We start from the raw sequence: 9,399 nt of genomic DNA, 5'->3' as shown, positions 1-9,399 counted from the left end.
TATTACTACTTGTAAAAAAGTGGTATCTTCTACCTTTAGCAACATTTTTGCTATTTGGCAAAGCCTTGCCAAATGTGAACGTAGCAAAAAAAGCTTATATCTTCCCTCATTGCGTAAGTTTCTAAGACACCACCATGGATTTTGTCAACAAAATAGAGCCAATGAGCCTTATACAAAATGCTAAGGAACATCAATTCCACAGTGCTTAACAAAAGATATTAACCCAAGACTTACTTTTTGGAGTGGCTGAGTACTAGATGCTTAGGTTATACATTATGCTTGCTCAAGTGCTCACTTAATAGAAGACAATCAGCAAAAATGGGGTTTTATAATTCTTAAGTTTATAAGGGGTTTTAATTACTCTTAAGTTTATTATGGGGTGGTTCGCCCTCAGACAATCACCATGGCATCAGACACAAGTCTGTCTCCTGCATCTGCCTTTCACATGGCAGCCTTTCCCACAAGAAGGCATGGATTTATCTAATGAGTGCAGGAATGTTGTGTCCTCAAGACAACCTAGTAGACGCGCGCGCGTGAGAGAGAGAGAGAGAGAGAGAGCCTACTCGCTGCCTCTGTCTCCTACTACTCTTGATGCACGCCATCTTTATTCTGCAGCGAGGACACAGACAGACGATGCACATTGGCGCCTCCATGGCTGCAACGTGGACACACACACACAATCTCGATTGATGCCTGTGCACCTGCAGGGCGCACAGGCATCAATCGTCTCCATTCGTACCTCGATGCTCGCCATCTCTCTCTCTGTGGAACACCTACTGGCTCGTTGTATCTCCTATTGCTCTGACACATGTCATTTTGCGCCTGCCAATTGATTTCGTTGACCTGCGCAAAGCCTCCGTAGTTCATTTGCTCCATCTGTTTGTGCCCCTGCGTGTCTCTCATCCCTGTCTCTTTACTCTGTAATCATACATGTCATAAACCCCCGCCGCCCGCTCCCACGTCTTCCTGGATGTCTCCTCACCGACCTCCTGTCCCTCGATCTGTCGCATTCTTCCATGCCCAAGGTGTACGTTACATGCTCTCTGAGGAATAAGAGACCCAAAATATCTCCGAAATATCTCCCCAAAAGAAAATAGGTATAATTACCAAAATACCCCTCCATATTTTCTAATCTTTATTCCTTTTGACAACCAGCATGTAAGTTGTCACAAATTCCCTCCCAAAAAAAGTTCTAAAAATAATGGAGCGATTCATCTTCAAAGCCTGCATAACCAACTCAAATTCTAGTTTTAGCATCTTATGTTGATAGCAATCAATCTTCTTTTGGAAAGCTACAAATTTCTTTATGTTCAGAGAAATTTAATCTTAGACCAGGGCCATCCATTTTCACTTTGAACAAAAGTGGGGTATCTTGAAAGATGCCCATTAAAAAGACATGAGTACAGACCTACCAGGGAAAATTGTGTTTGGCATATGTTAATGAGAGTCTCCCAACAAAATTAAAGTATAGCAGCACCGATAGCATCGATGTTGATTTTGTGGCATGCCTCCAACATTAATAAGGGTATGGATTATGGTAATGAGGGTATGCTAACAAAACTAAAGTAATGTGGCATTGATGTTGATTTGGTGACTAGCCATCGATGTTAAATTTTGTGGCATTTTGATGAATTTTGCTAGCGAAATTAGATGTGAGGCTTACCATCGACATTCAAGCTAGGATTTTTCCAGTGAAATTAGATGTGAGGCTTGCCTTTTGCTGAATTGTGACAACAAAACTAGATGTGCTGCCCAGTTATGCAGAGTTATGCTAAGGTCTCGCTTCTCCCCGAGTTACGCTCAGGGTCACCTATTCTACAATTTTGCCAGCAAAATGGAATCTAAGGCCTTTTGATGAGTATATTGAGGTATGCGTAAAATTTTATTCTCATGATTTGTAAACCGTGTTAAATGGGGTCTGTCCTTTATATGTACACCCTCTTGAGGTATTTCGCCAGTGAAATTGAAAGGTAGATAGAACATGGTGGTGCCGTAAATGGGGTCTATCCTTTGTATATACACGGTATTTCGCTTGCAAAATTGAACATGATGGTGCTGTAAATGAGCCCTCTCATTAGCAAAGGGGATTCAATTTGCAGAGAGGATTACAGGACGTGAGTCATGGGACTGTGAAGCAACATGCTTTTAAATGAGAGAAAGGAGAGACTGTGGAGGTAGGAGAAGTTTGAGAGGTCCAGATGGAGAGGTCTCGACAGTTTGTTGAAATGTAGACTCAAAATGAGGAGCTCCGATAGCAGAGAGAGAGTTCCGACAAAAATGTGGCCAACAGCCTAATATTGGGCAGGCATGTTGTGATGACATTCACCTACTGCAAACAACCCCCTTCCATGCACATGCATGGAGGACGTTGACCGGCCTACCTACTCTAGGCGCCGCCTCCAACCTAGATAGAGAATATTGTCCTTACAAAGCTTGTTGTGATGTGAACGGACACCAATAGTAAGGATGAAGAGTTGCGCCGCCTACTATGTGGTCAGCAGCTGCGAAGCAGAGCCGTGCTTCATCATGACACAAGGACTTTTGAAACCTTTCCTATATATTAAAAAAAGAGAATATGTACTTTCCTATATTGATTCACATATAACTAGAAAAAGTGCAATGTAGAATATATACTTTCCTATATTGATTCACATATCGCTAGAAAAAGTGCAATGTAGAAAAAATGGAACATTTCCTAAGCAATGTACCTAGAAAATTAGATGAGGCTTTCAACAGAACGTTTAAATATAGAAAATTAGATAGACGTCCATAAAAATTTTCTACATAGAAAATTGAAGGGATGTCCTACAAAATTCTACATATAGAAAATTAAATGAATATATCTATCTATACTATTTGAGAAAAAGCATCTACCTACTCATGTAATGAAGATTCCATACTTTTGGTTTTCTTCCACATAGAGAGTAATTCTTGTCTATATATTGGACAAACCATTTCACAAGACTTCAATTTTAAACTGAGAAACATAAAAATACTAAATTTTATTCATAATTCTTGTAGGGACACTATATTCATGAAGCTCTTAAAAGACTCAACGTTTTCAATGAGCATATTAATCCCGATGTGCCCTCAACTTGATTTTGTGTTTTCAATGCCATACGATCCACACAAGTCTCCTCTCCCACATCATCACATATTTTAGGGTTTATGTCTACTAGCACTCAGTAAGCGCCTATGAATGCTTAGATCTTTAGGCTCCTAGGAAATAATGTAATTCCGAAACCTCCACCGAATAAACTTGTGTAGTAGTGAATTGACTTTTCTTATGCAATCCCAAGAGAAAGGAATAGGGGTTACTTGAAGCACACTCATTCCTGTAACTGGATCCACATTCAAGTTTTCAACATATTCAACCAAGATTGACTACCTGTAATAATATGCACCAAAGTAAAGAAGGATCTAATCGTAACAGACTTGGACACTCCAAGTTGAGAATCTACCGTGACACCACAAAAGATCACTTCAAAACAAGTCACAGTTCACAAATGATTTGACACTAGCCCGGTGGAGTTTTGTGCCTAGAGATATTGGACCCAAAGACTGGCACCCCTTCCGGTTTTTCTTTTTGTATTAATCTGTGTTTAAAGTACAAGAGTGCAAGCAGATGGTCACACTCAGACTCTGAATCCAAATGCCTTGAGTTATGAGGCCTACCTGCTTATTTAAAGATTTTACAAAGGGATGCTAAAAGCAGAGCCCCAAAATCTTCAAAAGTTGTCCCAAAGTCTGAAAATCAAAAGCTTTGAAAAATAAAGCAGGAGAGGCTTCCCTCTCTCTGAACCTCTTGCATCAAAATAAAGCAAACAGGTTCTCTCTCTCTCTCTCTCTCTCTCTCTCTCTCTCTCTCTCTCTCTATCTGTGTGTGTGTGTGTAATTTGCGTAGCCAAAAAGCATGCCCAAAAAAAAACTGCCACAGACTTAGCCTCCACAATTTCCACCGCAAAAAATAGACGTCCGTACAACTGCCACGTGTCAGTCATTTTCGTGTGATTTTCGGGAGAGGCTCTTCCACTTCAAGAGAGAGTGTGTGTGTTAAGGGTTATGCCATGTCACCATTTTGTGACACTAATTTGTGCTTTCCACTCACCTACAAAAGCTGCATTTTCTTCATAATGATTAGATCTCACCACAACTATATCTCCTATACTAAATACTTCTCATTTGAATAGAACCCTCTTGTGCTGTAACACATTAGCAACATCCAACCCACACTGAATCATACATAGTTGCTCCTCAGTTGACGGAAATCTCCAATTTTGCCTTCCTCGGCCAATGATGATGCCTTTCTCATGAATCGATCTCCCACATGGATAGTCACATCCATATGCTAAGTTAACATAGAGACCTGATGTCATCCCATAGGGCTTACATCTGAACTATTTTTTGGAGAATCTTATAATCTATATTGGCCACATCTTCCTCTTGTTGCTATTCTTTCTCGTTGTTTAGTGGATCTTCATCACCAAGACTCCTTGCATTGTCATGCTCTTCAATGTTTTGACCTTCTGAAACACCTGCAGGAGCCTCATAGATATGGAAGATAGCAGGTTCATTCTCTTTGAAGCCTTGATCCCAATTTTCATCCGTGAATGCTTCAGAAGTACTATATTCGAGGATTTCACAATTCAAATCCGATTGAAGCTCGTTTGTGCTTGTGGGTACAATGGTTTCTTCGCATTACAAAAATATTGAAGCATGTGTATTCTGCATACCAAATTTTAAGTTTATTTCTCGATATCTAGCATCGGCATCTTGGTGTATTTTATATGTTGATGGAGCTAGAAATCTTCCACCGTAGCAATATGTTTTGCATGAACACCATTGTTTTCTAGGTGCGTGTTGACGTAATGATGTTTGAGCAGTCTCGACCACAATAATAGGTTGAGAGTTGGCATTGGGATGCTCAAAATTTCCAATAGCCATGTTGGGATGAAGATCCCCATTGTGATCATGACGAAGGTGCTCGTAATATGTCCTCCTACTAACGAGCTCATACCCAAGAGAGCTATGCTTTCACTCAATGGTGACAACGAGGAGGACGACGATGGTGTCATCACCAAGTCCGAGACAGTGATGACGATGACGATGTTAGCGGCGAGGATGTCGATGATGACGAAGACTATGATGACGATGATGATGTTGGTGGTGACAATGATTTTGACGATGACGAGGAAGGGCTAAGAATGCAAAACTCTTAGAGATGTTGCTTGTTGAAAATGAAATTTGATTTGCTGCGGGAAACTGGGACTATGTCGGTGACGACGACGATGGTGACAACGATGACTATGACTAGCAAAACGTTAGGTGTTGAAATCTAAACATGATGGCTGAAATAAAAAATGTTGACTGTTTTGATGGTAGGGTGAGGATCTGCTAGCAGAAGGGTGTGATCTGCAAGACTAAGGGGTTGATCGGAAAACGCTTAGGCTGAAAACCTAAATGCTGGTTGGTCGGCTGTCCTTGAGGCTGAATCCAAAAACGCTAGGAGTAATGCTGGGCTAAAACTGAAAACACTAGTTTTCTGATGCAAAAACGTTGGTCTTCTTATTGAGAACCCTAGGGCTCCTGCTGAGGTGCTCTCTATCTGTTGTGGTGTCTACCTCCTTTTGTGTTTTGGCTCTTATGCTTCTATTGAGTGCCCAATCGGTTTCATTTATAGCAATTGTATGTTGGGTAGGGCAAGCTTCCCAACAAAGTTACAAAAATAATTCCAAAAGTCACTTTTAAATAATGACTTATAAGAGGTTTCACGTGGTAAATTCTTGCATGATGAAAGGTTATCCTGTGCAAGAGAGGGTATGCAACTATGGATGGCTTGGACATGCACGTCCTTCTAGAGGCTCACAAAGGTGTCAGGCTCAGTCCTAAGCTAATGATTCCTGCAAGACTGTGGAAGAAGCATGTCCACATAGCGCAAGTGAAGTGTGCATGTGACAAGTATCTTTTGGGTTTCCTGTGTGATGCAAAAATTGCTACAGTTGCATCATTAGATATAGATAACAAGTAGATAATATGTGTTGTCTATCCTCTTTATTTTCTACGAGCATGTCCACTGCTGATTCTCATAAAGCATAGGAAAATAACTGGCCGTGAAACGAACTCTCACAGAGTTTTTGGATATAGAGCATCAGATCTCTCTCTCTCTCTCTCTCTCTCTCTCTCTCTCTCTCTCTCTATTTTGTTGTGTGGAATGAGAGTGACATGGGTGGGGCAAGGGCAATCAGCTGACATAATCTAGCATTGAGGCAAGCCATCAAGCATGGAAATAGGCTATGGACAAAATGGTGGCATGCAAGGCCAACAACTACCCTCTACGAAGGGCAAGGTGGATGTAGATGGGAAGCCTTGACCCATTGCTGGCAACAAAAGGCAAGGCAGGGGATGCAAATCTTAACAGATGATGCAAAGGGTCTTAATTCCAAGAGTGAGGGGGAAAGGATTTTCCCACCATAGGGACAATAGGAGGAATAAGACTTGCCCGTAATAGGGAGACCCAATTAGGTTTGACCCAAAATTTTCATAAGTCAAAGAATTATCCTTGGTTTCTAGAATTTTAAATTTTTTGACTTTGTAGACTAAGCCATGTGCATGTCTCTTAAATATGTCGATTATACAACTTTGGTAAAGAACCCTATAGAACAATGAAACAGATTTGTGTCTCTCTCTTTAGCATGTCTTTTAAGTGAAGGATTGGGTGTACTCTAGACCCGGGGGATTCACTCTATATACAAAACGTGACGCCACCTGCGAGCAGACAACTTTGATAAAAACCCTATATACGACTTATATTAGGGAATATGACCCCCCTTTCTACGCTTATACAACAATCAATGAAGAAAAATATCATACCCCTATCTTACATATAAAATTTAGGTCTCACAGATCTAAGTAAGTAAAATTAGTCAAAGAATGTGTAGCATAGTGACTGGCAACGTACTAAGGAACCACTTCTATTGATAACTAGATGTACCCTCAATATGTCTTAGTTTGACTTTCAAACTATGTGTCCAATCAGCCCTTATCTATGACCGGCTTGATGCAAAATTTGATATGTGACATAAGAAAAAAATTCCCCAAAATTTATCCAAGTTCTAGTGCACACCGGTGACCAATCATTACAAGTAATTGACCCAAGTCAACCCCCCCCCCCTCGTCCCCTCCCCCCCCCAAATATGATATGCCCCTCCCTTATTTTTAAGCTTAGGAGACAAATTATTGCAGGCCTGCCCCTAACTTGTATGCTTATGTAACTTGTAAAAAAAACCCCTCCCCTGCACTTACGTGGTGTGATAAGTTTTCCATGGTGAACCCCCCAGGACTCTAGATCTCTCTCTCTCTCTCTCTCTCTCTCTCTCTCTCTCAAACTTCAAATCCACCTATACCAAAGGTATATTGACTAACAACTCCATTGAGCTTGGGAGAGCGAGATGCTTACTTCAATGAAAGCCACCATGACATTGATGGAGCTCCATCAAAGAATCAGGATTGTTCTAGCACAACATGAGAGACATTCAATACAGGGGCACACATTAACGATGCTCTTCATCGACGGATGCACTACTTCCTCGCATAGAGCCCGAAGTCGGACATTCTTGGACACTCATGTTCATTTTAGCTTGGGAGAGCAAGATGCTTACTTCAACGAAAGTCACCACGACATTGATGGAGCTCCGTGTCAGAGAATCAGGACTATTCTAGCACAACATGAGAGACATTCAATACAGAGGTAGACATTAACGATGCTCTTCATTGACGGATGCACTACATCCTCGAACAGAGCTCGAAGTCGGACATTCTTGGAAACTCATGTTCATTTTATCTTGGGAGAGCGAGATGCTTACTTTAACGAAAGCCACCACGACATTGATAGAGCTTCGTCAGAGAATCAGGACTATTTTAGCACAACATGAGAGACATTCAATATAGAGGCAGACATAAACGATGCTCTACATCCTCTGATAGAGCTCGAAGTCGGACATTCTTGGACACTCATGTTCATTTAGCTTTCATTTTACTTTATTTTATTTTATACTGAGACATTGTATTAAATCCACCAAGATTGTATCAATTTGGTCTCACGTCACTTTGGCCTTTATAAGACGTTTAATATAACATTTCATTTCATTTCTCTCTCGCTCTCTCTCTCTCTCTCTCTCTCTCTCTCTCTCTCACACACACACACACACACACATACACATTCCACAAAGATTATATAAATTTGGTCTCACAAGTCATTTTGGTTTAGAAGACGTTTAATATAACATTTTATTTTATTCTATTATTGTGTACTCAGACATTGTCTTAAATTCCACCAAGATTGTATCAATATGGTTTCACATGCCATTTTAGCCTGTAGAAGACGTTAATGTAAAATTTCATTTCATATCTCTCTCTCTCTCTCTCTCTCTCTCTCTCTCTCTGGCAATGATTAAGAAAATTTAAAAGATATAATATTGTGAGAGAAACCAACCTTAAACAACCTTGAAAATGAAGAGCACGATCTGCTACAGCGCGACGTATTGGACCAGGAGAACCGAACGCCTTGCACCCACACCATCTGTAGAGATACGCACACAACAGGTTTGCTAGCGTGATGTCCTTATCCTCATAGCACCGTTAGCTATTGTATTGTACTTATCATCCGTGCACGCTAATGTAGTGCAATGCACATCTTAGAGGGGAATTAAGAGCTTGTGTTAGCATGCACGAGTGAGGAATGGAGAGCTGATTGAGGGCAGTAGGAGCGGTGCCATATTTGCAGCAATGAGCTCCTAGCTAGGGTAAATACGGGCCAGGATGGGATAGGGTAGAGAAAGTTCAAGAAAATTCGAGCAAAAGAGAGAGAGAGAGAGAGAGAGAGAGAGAGTGAGTGAGAATTCCCGCCCTTTGGTATCCGAAAAAATAAATTATATAGGTATGGGGAGGACACACGACCTAGGAAAATCCTATCCAAGTGTCAACTTTCTATATAGAAAAGAGGTGGAAACTCCTTGTGTGACCGATGGCTAGCCACAAATAAGGGGCCGCAGGGTGAGGGAACCACCTTACCATTTCCCTTCATCTCTCTTTCTCTCAGATCTACTCATTGTACTAGAGTCGACTGACTTTTTCCCTCCTCCCATGGTGGCGAGAAAAATGTGTCCTAGACTGTTAGCTTCACCTGCAGAAATAATTTCACGTGATTAATAGTATTGCAAAGTCTAAGGTTTCAAAGGAGTGGAGAGGCTCTGATTCTCGAGCTTGAAGGAGAAGCACTGCTAGGTGGACTCATAGTGTTTGAGAAAAATGTGTCTCAACTTAATATTGTGCCGTTTAAAATTTAAAAAATACCCGGTTGAGGGCAAGGGGAAAAGGAGAAATTCCAACCCAAAACAAAGA

General features: G+C 41.0%; 1 pseudogene; it reads right to left on the bottom strand.

Annotated features, from left to right (window-relative positions):
* Positions 1 to 4,449: 4,449 nt before the first annotated feature.
* LOC147453535 (uncharacterized) lies at positions 4,450 to 4,944 on the bottom strand (annotated as a pseudogene).
* Positions 4,945 to 9,399: the final 4,455 nt, after the last annotated feature.

The sequence above is a fragment of the Adiantum capillus-veneris genome, chromosome 7 (assembly GCF_014529385.1).
Source record: "Adiantum capillus-veneris isolate H3 chromosome 7, ASM1452938v2, whole genome shotgun sequence".
Classification (NCBI taxonomy): domain Eukaryota; kingdom Viridiplantae; phylum Streptophyta; class Polypodiopsida; order Polypodiales; family Pteridaceae; genus Adiantum; species Adiantum capillus-veneris.
The sequence above is the reverse complement of the archived record's forward strand: the minus strand, read 5'-3'. Positions and strand labels throughout refer to the sequence as shown.